Genomic DNA, 18,759 nt, shown 5'->3' with positions numbered 1-18,759 from the left:
TTATTCTATATACTCTAGTCGGTTATCTATTACCAAAATATTCAATCGGCATGTACAGTCTAGTCAGTTATATAGAAGAAAGCAGTCATAGAATGTAGTATACATTGAGCTGTCTACCGAGTATCTTTACATGTCTATCGAGCAGCAAAGATGACACACCGAGTTGATTTACACTGAGTGAAACATGTTACCAGATTCATTGAACCTGGACATGCATATGAAAATGCGTTACAAGATTGAGGCACATCTAATCGTTATCACATTGGAAATTGCACTTAAAGATTATGTATGATTTTGAGGTCATCTAACCAATGAAATATTCTGCATGGTTATTCATTCAATAAATCATGTTTGCAAGATCAAAGCAATGAATTGGATCACCGTCATAAGAGATCTATTTATACAACATGAGTTAAGAGTTAAAGGTGTGTGCATGAGCATAAGAAGACTATTATAGAGACATAGAGGTCACTGAGAAGGTTTTCAGAGAACAGTCAAAGAACAGAGTAAACAGAAGGGTTTACCGAGTTACTATATGGGTTACTGAGGTATGCTATAAGCAAGGTAATCTATTCTGAGCACATAGAATCTGCTATAACATTCCAGATGTAAAGTTGCAGATATTTGTAATGATTTTATTGTAATATCTTGAAGTTGTAAGAGAAACCTTTAACAAGGTAAAAGACTCTAATCAAGTCTATAAATTGTAAAGCCTCTAACCAAGTGCAACATTTAGATGAAGTGTTGTAAAATCCTTTAGCAAGGTAGATCTAACATATCTTGTTACTCCTAATAGGGTAAGCTATCAGAAATAGATAAACATGTAGCTCTAACCGAGCACTCTTTATTATTGCACTAGTGAAGTTGTGGGTGTCATCCCCACTGTAGTTTTTCTCTCTAACCAAGGGTTTCTGCGTAATCAAAATATAGGTGTTATGGAGTGAATCATGTATGATTGTTATCTATTTGTTTTAGCTTTATATTATGTTACTGCACTATTCAGTTTATGCATAACAGTAAAGATATTGTTGAAGAAATGTTTTGAAGTACTGATTCACCCCTCCCCTCTCAGTACATTAGCTTTCCATATTGGGCCTAACAATTGGTATCAGAGTTTGAATCTTGGAAAAGGGTTTAACTACCTAAAGAGAAAGATCTTTTCAATGGAAGGCTATAAACAATCTTAGAGGATTGTGTATCTGCAAGAAGAGCTGGATCATGCTAATCAAGTGATTGTAGACATGCAAAGGCAAATGCAAAAATCTTTGAAAGTGAGAAGAAGATTATCTGATGATTTGCAAGACTCTCAAGAGTTAGTGGAACAAATTGAGACATCATCTGAGAATAGTATATCTGAAGAAACTGAAGAAATGCTTGTAGTATTCAAAGAAAAGAACAAAGCACTGGCTGATCAACTGAAAGCAATGAAAAGAGAACATGAACATTTCAGCACACAGATGACTAAAAATCTAGATGCATTGAGAACAGCTGAGGATAAATTAAGAGATCTAGAAAGAGAGAAACAACAACTTGAAGTCTTAGTATCTGATAAGAATGATGAAATCACAAGGTTAACTAGAATTCAACAAAACCTATCAGATCAACTAGGTTATGCACATCATGAAGCAATTCTGAAAAATGATGAGAATCAAGCATTTAAACTTGAAGTATCAAGGTTGACCGATGAACTTGAAACAGAGAAGAAATCCAAAGAAATACTGAAGAAGAGTTATGAAGCATCAAAGATGATGGATGAGGAACTGAACACAAGACGACCCAACAAAGATGCAAGACTCAATTATAAAGGAAAAGTCTCTACTGAGAAAGGAATTCATACTACCGAGAGAGGAGAATCATCAAAGCAAGCTGGAAACAAGAATAACATCAAAAGAAAGAAGCCTATTTTCAACTACTATGGAAATAAAGGTCACACTGCCAACATATGCCAAATCAGAAAAGGTAAGCAACCAAATGCCACTAAGTCCAATGGTTATTGTTACAATTGCAATAAATATGGTCACACATCTAATCAATGTAGGACAAAGTCTGTTAACAATTATCCAAAGGCAAAATTCAAAGGGTTTTGTAAAAACTGTAATAGAAATGGACATAGTACCAAGAAGTGCTGGTTTAAGCAAAAGAACTATATGTGGTATGCTCACCGAGCAAATGCTAGAGGTTACCGAACTCACACAGATCCTTACCGACAGTATTCTATAGTACCATGGGATTACAATACAAGGATATGGTGTGAATGTTGTGGAAGATATGGACATATTAGTGCCAACTATTTTATAAGGTTTGGGATGTACAATGAAAGATCATGGAGAAATCCCGGTATGGCATGTTTTCATTGTCACAAAGCTAGACACTTAGCTAGAGATTGCAAAGATCAACCTAGAAAAGACACTGAAGAAATAAAAGAAAAATTAAAGATGATTTGGAAAAAGAAGGAAATTGTGTCAAATGAAGAAAGCACCTTACCTACCAAGTTAGGTGCACATATTCCAAATTAATCAATAAAGGTATGAAGGGACTACATTCTCTGAAGGTTAAAATCTTAACAGTTCCTATTCTATTTGTAGACATCTAAAACTGGTCAATGCTTGTGGAGTCATACTTTAACATTTGCACATTGCCTTATTTTAGGGTTCTTGCATCGCATTAACATTTCTTCTATGTTGCGCACTTGGTTTTTATCATTTGCGAGCATCGAGTCCTTCTTCTACATTCCTCATCTTTCTCGCTTTCGAATTAGGTCTTGTCGATAGCAATCTTCAATCATGATTTTGGTCGATCTTATCCTGTCGCATCATGGTGTGTGCTCATTTATCATCATTTTGGACATCGTCAATCCTAATCAATGATAGAATTAGGATTTTTGTCCTCTTATCAATCTTTAATCATCTTTAGCTTGTTAGTAATCATTTGTGATTATCAACTTGTCAATCTTGTCATTTTGCGATCAATTCATCATCAATCCTTGTCCTTTTCAATCATGTCAATTTGGATCGATTAGTCATTGTTCCTCGTCAATTGGCACCTATCAATTTGATCTCCTTGTCAATCTTGGTCAATTTGTCATTGATTTTTGTCAACCAATCTCAATCATTTATCAACATTATTCCTTTGTCAATTAGAATCGTGATCGAACCTACATTAATTTCTTATTGTCTTGACCTAATTCTTTGTCCTCTTATTTCTAGGGTTTTATGATTTGTTCATTTAATCCTTTTCTTCTTCTTTGTGGGTTAAATAAATCTATTAATTTAGTCCTAGGTCTCTTTCATGAATTAATTAGTGTATGAAAACCTATTAATTAATTCACCTAATTTCTATTTCATCTTTTTCCTCAATTTTCTAATTTGCCAATTTCTCCTAATTCCTAATTTCTATTTCTCCTATTTTCTTTAATTTTTCTAATTTTTCCCCTAATTTCATTCCCTCATTTTCTCATATGTTTATGCTTCCATGGAGGCTATTTTCTCTCTTCCCTTTTGTCATGGGAATGGCATTTCAATCTTGTCATAATTTGTCATACGTCTTGCATAGAAATTGTCATACATTTGTCATAATTTTTCCATTCTTGATTTGAATTTCCTTTCAAATCTCTTCATTCTAATCTTGTCCTCTCTCCAATTTGTCTATAAATTGGATGATTTTCTTCAATGAAAGGATCAATCAATCACATTTTCGAGTAGCCTTATGCTGTGAATTTCATCTCTCAATAACTTGCTTTCTACTTGCATTTTGCACTTGTAGGTGAGATCCACATCAAATTTGAAGGTGAAAGAATAACAATGGAGCCACATGAAGGAGATATCTGTGTCAGTTTGCTTTGATTTCATTTGATTTGAATATCTTGTCTTTATGTCTTCATTGATTGGATTGGGATTGCTTTCATAGCAGCTTTAGGTTTTGTGGTTGTCCTAATTGCTATTGTTTTGGTGGTTTTCAATTTCTTGATCTACATTTTTGGTGAGCCCAATGTGAACTAACCCCTTAACCATGTTTTGAGTGCTTTTGAGCTATTTGCAGGTGAAATCAAGAAAACAAGGTGACTCGGAGCTCTTTGGGAACTTCTGCACCTGTGTAGAGATGTTCTGCGCCTGTGTAAGGTACACAGATGCATCTTGATTGGTTCTGTGCCTGTGTAGAGATGTTCTACGCCTGTGTAAGGTACACAGGTGCATCCTTATGGGTTTTGCACCTGTGTTGAGGCATTCTGTGCATGTGCAAGGCCAGAAATAGAAGTGAAATCAGTTGTTTTCACTTGCAAATTTGTTTGTTTTCATTCTATTTCTTGCATTCTGGTTTTTCTTTGGTGCTAATTCTCTGTGTAACATCTTGGTGTTACATGTGACGAAGACTAAAAATGCAACTACTAACAAATCTTAAGCAGGACGCGGTCAAAGACTCTCATTAAAACATCTTGCTTGCAATTTTTAAAGTAGTTTCACATTTCATTTCTTAAAGGTTAATGAAACACCATGCATGCTTTGTCTGTTTTTAATTTGATTGCATGTTTTAACCCTTACAACTGGGCCTGCCTCCTGATTTTCCTGGCACTTCACACAGGCATTGGTGAGAGGAAACGACCCAAAGTGGTGACAGGCTGAAGCCAAGCTCTTTCGAACCACTCTAAATAACTGTGGATGCAATGAAAGTTGTAGACAATGGGTGCTGGAATGGCATTGCAATTATTTATTCATCGGATCAATACCCACCCGAACGGATGCCCTTACTAGAATCCCTTGTTTTTAGATGCCAAAATCCTTCGATCTGTTGGCTCAGGTGTTGTGATACGCACATGCCGAAGACACCTCTCATGTACTCCTTAGTTAGAGATAGCAAGTTCTTGGGAAGTGATGCCCCTTGAACTCAATGCTTGGTATGCCCGAGAAGTGAGTGCAATATAAGGGGGAGCTAGTGCTACCAAGTGTCTAGCTATCTGGCTGAGTGTTGTATTTTATGGCTAGAGGATTCAATAGATATTGCCCTTTCCAACCATAGGATTTGTTGTGAATGTGCTTGATTGTCTTGAGTCAAAGTCAAACAAACATTTTGTCTTCCGTGATTGTCAAAAGTTAAATAAAAAACAAACTTTCAAAAGTGCTTATAATCAACTTGGGTTTTCAAAATCAACAACCTTCAATTCAAAAACAAAATCCAAACAAAATTCCAAATTTGTCCAAGTATTCATCCAGCATTTGAACATGGCTTGTCAAAACATTGAATGTCTTTGTTTCAAAATTTATGTCACTTTAGGCTAGGTTTTGCATAGTCCAACTTAGGTCCTAAGACATATTGTCATCTCCCTTCATTTTAGTCCTTTTCATTGCAAGCATCCTCATTTTGCACTTAGGTTCAAAATCATTTCCCTAAGTTTGCATTTCATTGTCATATCCAAGCTAGATTTCCATTTAGGTGACATTCGTGCATTATCATTGTCATGCTAAAATTAGGTCTTGCATAGGTTGTATTTTACAAATTCTAAGTCATTGGTCTTCGCATATCCTTATCATTGTACTGTAATCTTGTCTTGGCTTCATCTTGTCATATCATATCCTTAGATCATTTTCATGTCATATCCTAAGTCATTGTTATAATCATTTCCTTCTTGCATTTAGTCTCAACAATTTGGTTTGTCAAACTTGAAAACTCAAAACTTTGGATGATACCCTAAGTTGTTGTTAGGGAGTTTTGACCTTGTCTAAAAATTTGTCCTTTCATTAATATCATTTTTGTCAAACCTAGCTTAGTATCCAGGCATATAGGTGAGACATTGTCAATTGGTCCTATTGTCATTTCATCATTTGTCCTTTAAGGTCTTGACTTCATTTCAATTTCCCAAGGTTGTGTCTTTAGCTTTACATCTCAAAAGTTTGTCTCCAAAAATTCAAAAGGTACAAAAACATTTAGTTGCATTGTCAATCACCTAGGTTGCATTAGTTGCATACATCATTCCTAAAAATCAAAAATCCCATAAATATTGCATTTGCATAGTGACATGTTTGTTGAAATGAGGTCTCAACCTTCTTACGAAGCCATGTCATCACAATTAAGAAATCAATCATGTCAATCCAATCTCTACATGTCTCAGAACTTGGATCAAACTTATCATGATGATGTAAATGTCCAAACACAAAAACTAGAGGAGAAACTAGCTCAAGAAAAGGAGATTTTGGAACAAAAAGTGAAAAACATTGAGAAGAATAGATCACAAATGTCCAAAATGTTTCAAAAATTTCCAGGTCGAAATCCAAAGATTGAGCCAATTGATGTAAGATCTCTTATTGAACAATCAAACATACCAGATCTCCTCTCACAACTAGAGATGATGAAACAATTTCAAGCAAAGAGTCAACAACATTATGTGCCTTCACAACAAGAACAAGAAGGTGTTTACTATCAATCACATTTTCAACCATCAGAACCAATTGTTCAACAGTTCGAACATTTCCAACAGACACAACCAATGGTCCAACATATATAGCCAACACAACCAATAGTCCAATTTCAACAATATGTCCAACCAACTATACAATGTCCACAAATAGTTCAACCAATGGTGGAATATCAACAAGTTCAATCAACATATCAATGTCAACAACCACAACCAAACATTCAAAAACAAAGGTTGCAGCACACACCAAGCCAAATTTTGAACATTTCAAACCAATTTGATCAACATCTAGTTCAAAATCAAAACATGACATCAAACCAGAACCAACTCCTTTCCAAACAAGTTCAAATTCTAGATACAACTATGTCAAAACCTTGAAAGAAAGGTGGCCTTATTGCAAGGATCTTAAGGAAATTACCAAGTGAGTTCTTTGAGGAAGATCAAGATAATACACTTATATCTAGCAATGCCTCATCCCCCCACAAACAAATTGATTCTCCAATGGCATCTATCCCTACACCTTTAGAAGTTTCACAAGAACCTTCCATATTGTCCTCATCAAACAATACACCCGAGGATGAAATTATCTAAGGGCTATCCATAATTGATTTCCAAGATAATCCAATTCATGATGCACATCCTTGTCATGTTTCAGAAATACAAGACCCAATGCCACCATGCACTTTATTGCCATTACCTATTTTAGAGGACCCCATTTGAAGTCCTTCTTCCTCATGTTCAAGCATTGATTCCTTGCCAAACTCCATCTCAAATGTTCAAAGTGCATTTCCTTCATGCCAAAACATTGATTCCTTGTTAGAATCCTCCATGCATATCCAAAGTCCAACCCCATGTCAAGAGGATAATTTAGAGCACAAAGAAACGTGTCTTGAAACAGATCAAGATCAAGATCCTAAAACCTTATCATCCCATCCAATTGTTGACCAGGACCCCATCTTCCTAGACACTCATGACGATTCCCCTATTCTTGTCCATCCTATCCAAAGTCCTATTGACACTCCATTCCCTGAGAAAGATCAAGATATCCTAGTCCATCCAATCCCAAATGATCCCATTCCATTTCATGAAAAAAATATCTTTTCAAATCCCATTGACATTCCACTTCCAAAGAAAGATCAAGATATTCCTTCCATCCTTTCCAATGATCCCATTGAAAGTCAACATAAAAGCACCTTTAAAGAGGAATCCAATGATCTTCCTCCTTGTCAAGATCAAAGTATCCTTCCAAATTCATTTCCAACACAAGACCCTATCATTCCTTCTGATCCTAATCCCCTTCATGATTCTAACATGTCAATGCAAGATGTTCATGAACCATCGATATGCATAATGGGTTCTTCCACTTTGGTGCAATCCAATCCACTTCAAGATCTCATTATTTCTCTCATATCATATCCACCTGATAATGGACTCACGTCTTCTTCCCAAAGAAAAGAGTATCCTACAAGTCAAAATATTCATAAAGGCCAAGGGGTAGACCTTCATGAGAAAGAACCCCTCCATATCAAAGAAGATCTTAAGTCTCATGTCTACACAACTCACTCTCAAGATGTTGGTATCCCTCCATCAAAATCCAAACATACACCTTCCCCATCATCCCTTCCATCCATCTTAGGTCCTTATATCCCTTCATCCTCTATGCAAGGTCAGCAAAGGCACACATCTTTGAGAACCTCCAGTCATCCAAAAGAACTCCATTTCATTCATATTCATCCATGCATTCCTTTCCTCCTCCAAGCAATTTGGATGCAAAGCATAAAAGTCATAAGTCTAAAAATCCACTTGTATTCAAGGATCAACATGTCCAATATAATCAACATGTCAAAACAAAGAAAAATTTGATCTATAAAGAAAAGGAAAAATCCAAAAGGCCACAAAGGCCCACTGAGAAAAATCAAGCAAAGTCAAAATATATATGGGTTCATAAATCCCTTATGCAAGCAATGCATAGAAAAGAACAACAAAAGCATGAAAAATCCAAAACAATGTGGGTTCCTAAGCAGCTTCTTGAAGCACAAAAGCCTAAAGAAACATCCAACTTGGCATCCAAAGTTGCTATTCCTCCATCCAACCCTCTCAAATTTGTTCCTCCATCACCTTCTTCATCCATTTTGGGCCCTTATGTCCCAAAATCCCAAGCTATTCCTCCATCCAAATCTCACAATCTGAGATCTATTTTTCCTCCATCAATCCACCACCCCTCAAGGTGTGTGCCAATGTTGATCTTGCCAACATTTCTATCCAATCAAGCCCAATTATTCCAATACCCTATCCATTATCCAATGCATATTTTCCATCCTTCGATCCCTTTGATCCCATCATTTGCGTAAATCCTTGCCTTAGTTTCATCTCATTTTCCATGTCCTTAGCCGACCAACGTCTTTGAGCATACTTTTAAAGGTCATGGTCCATTTTTTTCAAGGCTACTATCCAAAAAAAAAAGACGCTTGAGTCCTTCTTCCATCCCCTATCATGTGTCCATCTTCTATTGAAAATGTTAAAAAATAAAAATAAAAAAATTGTAAAGCAAAAATAATTCATCCACTGGTGAAAACCTGGCAAATAGACACCTTAGGAAAGTACCATGATGAAAACCTAGCAAATAGGCGTCATGTGTAATCCATGAACTTCTTGCATACCATACTTGGGGACAGGCTTTATCCTATCATATCCTTTTTTCCCTCATTGTTCCATTATCCTATCGAACCCCTATCATTACCCTTCATATCCTATTGTCTCTCATGTCCAGTTTCCCTTTCCATCTTTGATCTTGACAAGGTTGAGGATCATCATGAGCATCATGCATCTTATTTGCAGCTTTTAGTCTATCATAGCTTTTGATATTTATCCATTTGATAATTACAACCTTTCAGCCATATTCCCTAGCTTATTGCAACTTTCTGCCACTATCCCTTAGCCAATCCCGACCTTCAGTCCATGTCCCTTATCCATTCTTGGTCTTGTTTATACTATCCATATCTTATCACTAACCATACACTCTTTTTCATTCCTTGATCTTGATCTGACATAAGGATGCAAAATTTAAACATGGTTTCAAAAACCTCTTAACATGTCCCTCATGCCATGTCACTGCTTTACATTGTCCTATCTAGTCTCTTGTCCCATCACACAATAGCCCTTAAAAATTGCATCTGTATTGTCTCCATAATCAAAGGCCTTTATCTTCCCTCTATCCACCAACATTTTAGCAAGCCTATTTATTCACCTATCATATTCCTTTCCTTGCTAGACACTGGGGGCAAAATCATAAAAATCCAAAAAAATCAAATAAAGTCCTAAGAAAAAAAAACAAATACTAAAAAAATTGAAAAATGTCCTGAAATAATCCAAAAACATTCAAAAACATAAAAAAAAAATCATGTGTCCATTTTCAACTATAATGTCCTGAAAAAAAAAATCCCTAAAAAAAAAATCAAATGTCCTGAAAAAATCCCTAAAAATCATATAATGTCCTAAAAAAAATCCCTAAAAAGTCAAATAAAGTCCTGAAAAACCGAACAAAAAAATAATGGTAAAAAACTCGAAATTCCTACAAAGTGAAAAACATCAAAATCCAAAAACAATTTCTTTGGCATTTTACATTTTGTCAGTAAATGGTTCCCTTTGTGCATAGACAGATCATTGAGTATACATCCAATGACAATCAATCAAACATTGTGCTTTAATGAAATCACGCATTAATAGATGAACTGTTTGACCAAGCAAGCATTCCACCTAATGATAGTTGTCACATCAATCCAAATAACATCAACATTACCATTGGTCCTTGTCAACATTATCATGGGTCTTATACAGGGTGTGGTATACTCGAATCTAGACTGTGTCCTATCTTCGACAGGGTACCGCATTCCTTGAAACCAAACATCATGATCATTATTGTTTTCCACTTTTGACAATGACGATCAGACTGTTTGTTTGACTTGGTTGAATTTGTGCATCTTATCTTTTTACTAATTTATCTTTGGCTTCGATCATGTTCCTATGTTGCTCGATGATGTCACCGAGTGATTTAGAGTGACCGGGATGGTTCATGGTCCCTTTCCTTTTTTTGTTGTGTTTGTTGTTTATGGAATGTTTGTCACAAACTGGGGCAACTATATCATTGCATGTCAGTGATAAGTACATTTGCTTTGTGAACGCCACACATACCTCGACCCTTAGTGTATGCACCCTAGGATGCTTCACTCATTCCTTGTGTGCGATGTGTCTATCTTTTGCAAAAGGGGTTGCATTCTAGCTCTGGCCTTCAATGCCATGATGCTCTACATCCACTTTGCTACATTAAATAAAGGTTCTCACCTACTTATGTGTATTTGTGAAAGCAAGTTTTCCTTCATCTCTAATTGTCCTTTGTCTAATTTCTGCTTACTAACATTTCTTCCGTCAGTCTTGGCAGTCCGTTTGATCTAGTTCGCTTGTGCAGCATCAAGATGCGCCTGTGTACCTTACATAGGCACAAAACATCATTACACAGGCGTAGATCTACATTTTTCCCTCCCCTGTGGGCCCTGCAATGTCCCACAATCAAGCAAAATTCAGAAAATTGAACATATGGGTTTTTGAACTACATACCACTACTCCCATATCATCTGGTCATCTGTAGGTGCTTACATGTTCTCCAAGGTGATCTTCCATTGGAATGTTAGCCATCTCTCTGCAAGGGTCCTTTTTCCTGAGCAACAACTCCTCCACTTTGACCAGTGCAAATGAACTCTTTTCCTTCTCCTTGTCTCCTATATAGATCTTTGTCAATACCTAGATGGACGTGCATGCTCTCCATCTTATGATAGTCATGGTCTTTTGCGCCTTCCACTGCTTGTCCTTTGTGCATCCGACCTTCAATTTTTGATCCGTTCAAACCTATCATCTTCTGTCAATCTTATCGATCACTTGGCCTCTTTTCTAGATTTTTCCGGCCAATTCCTCGAGGGGGCATGCATATGTTATTGTTATTCTCTGGGGCATTTTCATTATTGTTCTTTGAAACAATTCTTAGAATTGCATTGTCTCAAAGAGGGGCAAAATGTAGACATCTAAAAATGGTCAACGCTTGTGGAGTCATACTTTAACATTTGCGCATTGCCTTATTTTAGGGTTCTTGTGTCGCATTAACATTTCTTCTATGTTGCGCACTTGGTCTTTATCATTTGCGACCATCGAGTCCTTCTACATTCCTCATTTTTCTCTCTTTTGAATTCGATCTTGTTGATAGCAATCTTCAGTCATGATTTTGGTCGATCTTATCCTGGCGCATCATGGTGCGTGCTCATTTATCATCATTTTGGACATCATCAATACTAATCGATGACAGAACTAGGGTTTTTGTCCTCTTATCAATCTTTCAATCATCTTTAGCTTGTTAGTAATCATTTGTGATTATCAACTTGTCAATCTTGTCATTTTGTGATCGATTCGTCATCAATCCTTGTCCTTTTCAATCATGTCAATTTGGATCGATTAGTCATTGTTCCTCGTCAATTGGCACCTATCAATTTGATCTCCTTGTCAATCTTGGTCAATTTGTCATTGATTTTTTTCAACCAATCTTAATCATTTATCAACATTGGTCCTTTGTCAATCAGAATCATGATCAAACCTACATTAATTTCTTGTTGTCTTGACCTAATTCCTTGTCCTCTTATTTCTAGGGTTTTATGATTTGTTCATTTAATCCTTTTCTTCTTCTTTGTGGGTTAAATAAATCTATTTATTTATTCCTAGGTCTCTTTCATGAATTAATTAATGGATGAAAACCTATTAATTAATTCACCTAATTTCTATTCCATCTTTTTCCTCAATTTTCTAATTTGCCAATTTCTCCTAATTCCTAATTTCTATTTCTCCTATTTTCTTTAATTTTTCTAATTTTTCCCCTAATTTCATTCCCTCATTTTCTCCTGTGTTTATGCTTCCATGGAGGCTATTTTCTCTCTTCCCTTTTGTCATGGGAATGGCATTTCAATCTTGTCATAATTTGTCATAATTTGTCATACCTCTTGCATATAAATTGTCATACATTTGTCATAATTTTGCCATTCTTGATTTGAATTTACTTTCAAATCTCTTCATGCTAATCTTGTCCTCTCTCCAATTTGTCTATAAATTGGATGATTTTCTTCAATGAAAGGATCAATCAATCACATTTTTGAGTAGCCTTATGCTGTGAATTTCATCTCTCAACAACTTGCTTTCTACTTGCATTTTGCACTTGTAGGTGAGATCCACATCAAATTTGAAGGTGAAAGAATAACAATGGAGCCACATGAAGGAGATATCTATGTCGGTTTGCTTTGATTTCATTTGATTTGAATATCTTGTCTTTATGTCTTCATTGATTGGATTGGGATTTCTTTCATAGCATCTTTAGGTTTTGTGGTTGTCCTAATTGCTATTGTTTTGGTGGTTTTCAATTTCCTAATCTACACTATTATGTACTTAATTCAAAATCTGCATAGCTAAGATGTAATAGTAAGTTTGAAATTCTATCAAAGTCTTTTGAAGCACTTTACAGGAAACATGTCAAGTCGGTGAATACAAGAAGCATGTCAAGTCGGTAAATGAAGGAAGTTTGGTTACTAGGTTAAAACGAAAAAAGGAGAATAAATCGGTTAAAGAGGAACCAAGTGCATTTAATGTTTTTGACCTAATCTGCATGGAGCCTGATAAGGTATTTTGTGTACTTAAAAGCATTTTCACGGTCATTTACACTTACCAAGTTTTTGAGAAAGCAGAGCAAGTGATTCAAAGGCGATCAAACCTCCTACAAAGAAGATTCAAGGTATTTACATCAAATCTCAACACATTGTTAAGCTGGTTTACCGAGCATATCTAGTTGCCATTATCTGCTAAGTATAAAGCATCTGTCGTTTGGAATCTTGAAACCCTAAGGACTCTTTCTTAGTTTTTTTATCTGAAATCTATAATGGCACCCAAGATCCAAGATCCCATAGTTGTCAAGAATGTAGAGAAGCCCTCACTTAAATACTCTTTGACCCCCAAATTCGCTTCTAAACCGGATGACAAAATCACCTTTTCACTCATCCCAAATAGAGTGTTGTTAATCAAAGATGTGAGATTCTTCACCAAATGTTGTTGAAGAACTCGGTCATGTTGAAATTAGAGACACCTATGATGAGCTATGTACCAATGGTATATTGAACAGTAAGTATGAGCACATCAAGATCAAGGGATTAACTGAAGTCCTAACCTATCCTCGTGTGTTCAAACCCCAGTGGGTCAAGTTTGTTCTTAGCACAGTTCACGATGATTTCATGTGCCTAGAAAAGAAACCATTTAAGATTATCAAGGAAATCATTCATTTGATTACCGATTACCCTATCTATGATCATGCTCGAGCCCAGAAGATGATATCACATAAGGAATTGATCAGTTTAACTGGAGTGGAATCTAATTACAGAGGATTGAAACTAAATAATCTCACTAATGAAGAACTAAAATTTTCCATTAGAGTAATGAGCTACTATTTCTTGCAATCAGCAAGGGAAAATAGTGTTCCCTGTGTAGTAGTAGACTTGGCATACAAAATTGTGAAAAAGGGAATGAAAATTGACCTATGTGAGGTGTTGCTGAAGAACCTATTTGAAAATCTGAACACCATCAGAAAGCCAAAGAAGAACAACTCAACTAATACTCTAAAGTTTGGATCACTACTGGTATGCATGTTTTTCTACTTTGAAAAATTCTTTCCATCAGTCAGTAAAGTTGTTTGGGAGCTACACCGACCTATCACCCATCAGATTAATGACTTCATTAAGAAGTTAGGTGATAATTTCAATGATATCATGGATGATTACTTCAGCAAATTCCAAGAGAAAATGCATAACAAATATAGGATTCCACCCCAACTAGTAGAGAAATACAAAAATGATATATGTTTTGAAGTTGACACCGATTACTATTATGTGAATGTTGTGGAACCGAGGACTCAATATTTGTTACCAATGGGTTACGAGATTGATTTTGACATCACAAAACAACAAATTAATGCATTTCTTACATTGCCCAGACATGCTACCGAGCTGAGATACAGTACCTATGAAGAAGTAAAGGAAAAGGTAAAGATGAATATTGTAGTACCCAAAACTACAAGAAAGGCAACAAAAATGATAAAAGCATTGTCTAAGAAATTCAGAGAAGAATCTTCCTCTACACCTGTCAAAGGCACCATTGCCATTATTGAAGAGGAATCTGAAGCCCAAGAGGCAGCTATAACACTAAGCACTGAATTGCCTAAGGGTAAAGTGTTAAAGAGAAAGAAATAGGACACATCAAAAGTCTCACTGACTCCACCTCCAATAAAATGACCTAACACTAGAGCATCTACAGCTTCACTGAGTAAGAAGACAAAGAGTGTTACTGTTCCCAAGGTAAAAAAGACATACAAGAAATCTACTCGGAGACTCATTTTGGCAAAAGAGTCCAGTGATACCGAATCAGAAGATGCAAGCAAATTTCAGATTGTCAAGAGCAAGAAGGTAAATATACATAGTGTTGAAAACTTCTGTGGTAATCTGAAAGAATATGGTGGATTTGGAGGATTTAAATCTGTCAAGTATGAAACCAAGAACAATGATGAAAAGAGACAAATTGAAGAAGTTGTCATCTGCACACTTCTAAAGTTTTGGCTAGCTCCATTGGCACTAGCTAAGTCACTTCCAAATGAACTATATCTGCATATTGATAATAGGTGGAAGTATGCAATGGACTCAGAGAAACAAATCAGAGAGAGAAGTTTGGTTCATTTATTTCTTGATATGTCAATAGCTGAAATAAAGGAACATCTGAAAAACTACAATTCAAAGTTTCTTGTCAAACAAAGAGCCTTTAAATTGATGAATGGGCTATATATTGAAGTAGAAAATGAGACAAAAGCAAAGTGGTAGGAAATCTTTAAAATCAAGGATTCCAGTGAGCAAGCTAAGTTTGAAATTGTTGATGTCACCAAGCATGATCCTAATGTCACCGAGCAAGGTCTTGATGCTACCGAACAAGACCCTGCTGACACCATTCAAATAGATGAAGATGTCATGGATACAGAGGCACCGGAATAGGAAATGATAGAAGGCACTACATATGCAAAACTTGTATCTAGTGAATCTATTTTGGAACAAGTTCAGCCTTATCCACCGGTCAAGCAACATGTCTCAACCAAGAACAGACATCTCAAGCACCTTTTGGCACTGAGAATGTTGCAACTGAGACACCAAGTACCGAGACACCAAAGGACTCTACAGAGGCTAAAGGAACTGATCAAAGTGTTGCCTCTATCGAGCAACCTATCGAGGGTCGCATGCCTCACAAGCAATTGTCTTAGTTCCATCGGTGAAAGGTAAAGAAAAGAAAGTGAAGAAGCATAGTTTTAAAGTTGATTTGTCAAAACCAATAGTGTTACCCAATGTAGACATATCAAAATTAAAGGGGCAAGCACTCATTGATTTCGGTGAACTGTGAAAAGCAAAGGCAGAACAAGAGAAGCAAATGGCCATTCAAAAGAAAAATAAAGTACTTTAGAAGGTAAAAGCACTCCTAATAGATATGCTACCTGAAGCTACAATATCAACTGATGCAGCCATCCACATTCAACTGGATATAGAGACATCAGGAGTAGATGCATCAGAGTATTTGAGCAAGCTGAAAGACAAAGAGCTCACTACCAAAATGATAGAAGAGGTACAAAAAGCTATAGCTATTGGCAAAGTTAAACTTGTCAAATTTATTGCTGAGTTGACTCCTCAACTCAAGCACATTCATTATTTATTTCAAAAAATCTGCACATTTTCTTTATTCATTAAAGACATTAAGAATAAAACAGAGGCAATTGAGAAAGAGATCACCGATCTCTCAAATAAGTTGACCACCAAACCAAATTCAGTTTAGTATTTTTAAACAAAGTTACAATAGCTCATGGCTAAACAATTGGACTTAAGAAATGATGAACACAAGATCTGGATGGACATAATGACCCTTCAGATATTATTCCTCCTCATCTTTCATCAGTCCAAGAATAGATCAACCGAGCCACATACTTATCTACTACTCAAGAGGGAAGCACTCTAGATGGCTTAATATCACTATTGGCTGATATTCGAGTACATAATTATTTAATGGACAGTGTAAAGGATGCACTCTCTGTCACTCTCACTGACACCCAGACCAAGTACAAATCCATTTTTGACCAGTTACCGCCCCCGAATGGAAATTAAGTTTTTGATGTTTGTCAAAAAGGGGGAGTGATACTCTATTAGGGGAGTAATATGCTACATACTAGGGGAGTGATACAGTATTAATACAGTTTTGGGAGAATGATATAGTATTCAAAGTATAATAGACAGGGGGAGTATATCGAGCAGAATAAGCAGAGTATCCAAGAGCAGTGAACCGAGCAGTATACAAGATAGTAAGCACAGAACAGGAACAGATCACCAAGCATGCAAAATCAGAGTTATGTATAGTATATTGATAAGGGGAGTATATCTGATATATTATTATTGACTATTGTATATACTGTCAGCATAGTCAAATTTTGCAAGTATATAGATTATTGAGTTATAACTTTGAAAGTAGTTTTTGTCAAACATCTCAACTAATGTCAAAAGGGGAAATTGTTACTACTTATCAAATTGCCATTAGTTTTATGTCAAAGTTATACTATATACTCTAGTCAGTTATCTATTACCGAAATATTAAGTCAGTATGTAAAGTCTAGTCGGTTACAGAACAAAGCAGTCACAGAACGCAGTATACATCGAGCTGTCTAACGAGTATCTTTACATGTCTACCGAGCAGCAAAGATGACATACCGAGTTGATTTACATCGAGTGAAATGTGTTACCAGATTCATTGAACCTAGACGTGCATATGAAAACGTGTTACAAGATCGGGGCACATCTAACCATTATCACATTGGAAATTGCACTTAAAGATTGTGTATGATTTTGAGGTCATCTAACCAATGAAATATTCTGCATGGTTATTCATTCAATAAATCGTGTTTGTAAGATCGAAGCAATGAATTGGATCACCATCATAAGAGATCTATTTATACAGCATGAGTTAACAGTTAAAGGTGTGTGCATGAGAATAAGAAGACTGTTATAGAGACACAGAGGTCACCGAGAAGGTTTTCAGAGAACAGTCGAAGAATAGAGTAAACAGAAGGGTTTACCGAGTTACTATATGCATTACCAAGGTATGCTATAAGCAAGGGAATCTATTCTAAGAACATAGAATCTTCTATAACATTCTACATGTAAAGTTACAGATATTTGTAATGATTTTATTGTAATATTTTGAAGTTGTAAGAGAAAACTTTAACAGGGTAAAAGACTCTAATCAAGTCTATAAATTGTAAAGCCTTTAACCAGGTGCAACATTTAGATAAAGTGTTGTAAAATCCTTTAGCAAGGTAGATCTAATAGATCTTGTTACTCCTAATAGGGTAAGCTATCAGAAATAGCTAAACATGTAGCTCTAACCGAGCACTCTTTATTATTGCAGTAGTGAAGTTGTGGGTGCCATCCCCACTGCAGTTTTTCTCTCTAACCAAGAGTTTCTACGTAATCAAAATATAGGTGTTATGAAGTGAATCATGTATGATTTTTATCTATTTTTTTTAGTTTTATATTATGTTACTATCCTATTTGGTTTATGCTTAACAATAAAGATATTATTGAAGAAATGTTTCAAAGTACTGATTCACCCCTCCCTCTCAGTACATTAGCTTTCCATATTGGGCCTAACACTATTACCGAGTTAGACAATGATGAGATCATGATGTTTAGATTGTTTTGATATCCTACATATGTTTTTTATTGTAAGGTTAATACTATACTATGCAACTGAGCAAGGAACCTAGTCAGTAAACCCTAAGGTTATCGATATCAGTTAATGAAGGCAAAATGTCTACCAAGTAAAGTTTAGTAGTTACCGAGTTGCAACCAAGTTATGATAGTGCACATGGGATGGATAAAAGCATTATTTAATGAAGGACAATGATTAGTTGGAGATGTATAAATGATTGGTATGCCTTGTATGAAGTTTGTTAAGGATCTATGGGAAAGGAAAATCTGCAGGAAGATCTACAACACAGATTGAACCACAATAACCTTATGCAAGTTCCAAGATGGGAATGCAAGTCCCAAGGTAAGGTAAAACATTTTTAGATCTAAAGGATACATTGAACCTAGTCAAGTTTGAAGATCTGATGGCTAAGATTGATCATGGGAACTGTGATCAAGGAGATTTAGCAGTTAGCAATTGTTTATAAATAAGGAATTGTTGATAAACAATGT

The sequence above is a fragment of the Cryptomeria japonica genome, chromosome 3 (assembly GCF_030272615.1).
Source record: "Cryptomeria japonica chromosome 3, Sugi_1.0, whole genome shotgun sequence".
NCBI lineage: Eukaryota > Viridiplantae > Streptophyta > Pinopsida > Cupressales > Cupressaceae > Cryptomeria > Cryptomeria japonica.
The sequence above is the reverse complement of the archived record's forward strand: the minus strand, read 5'-3'. Positions refer to the sequence as shown.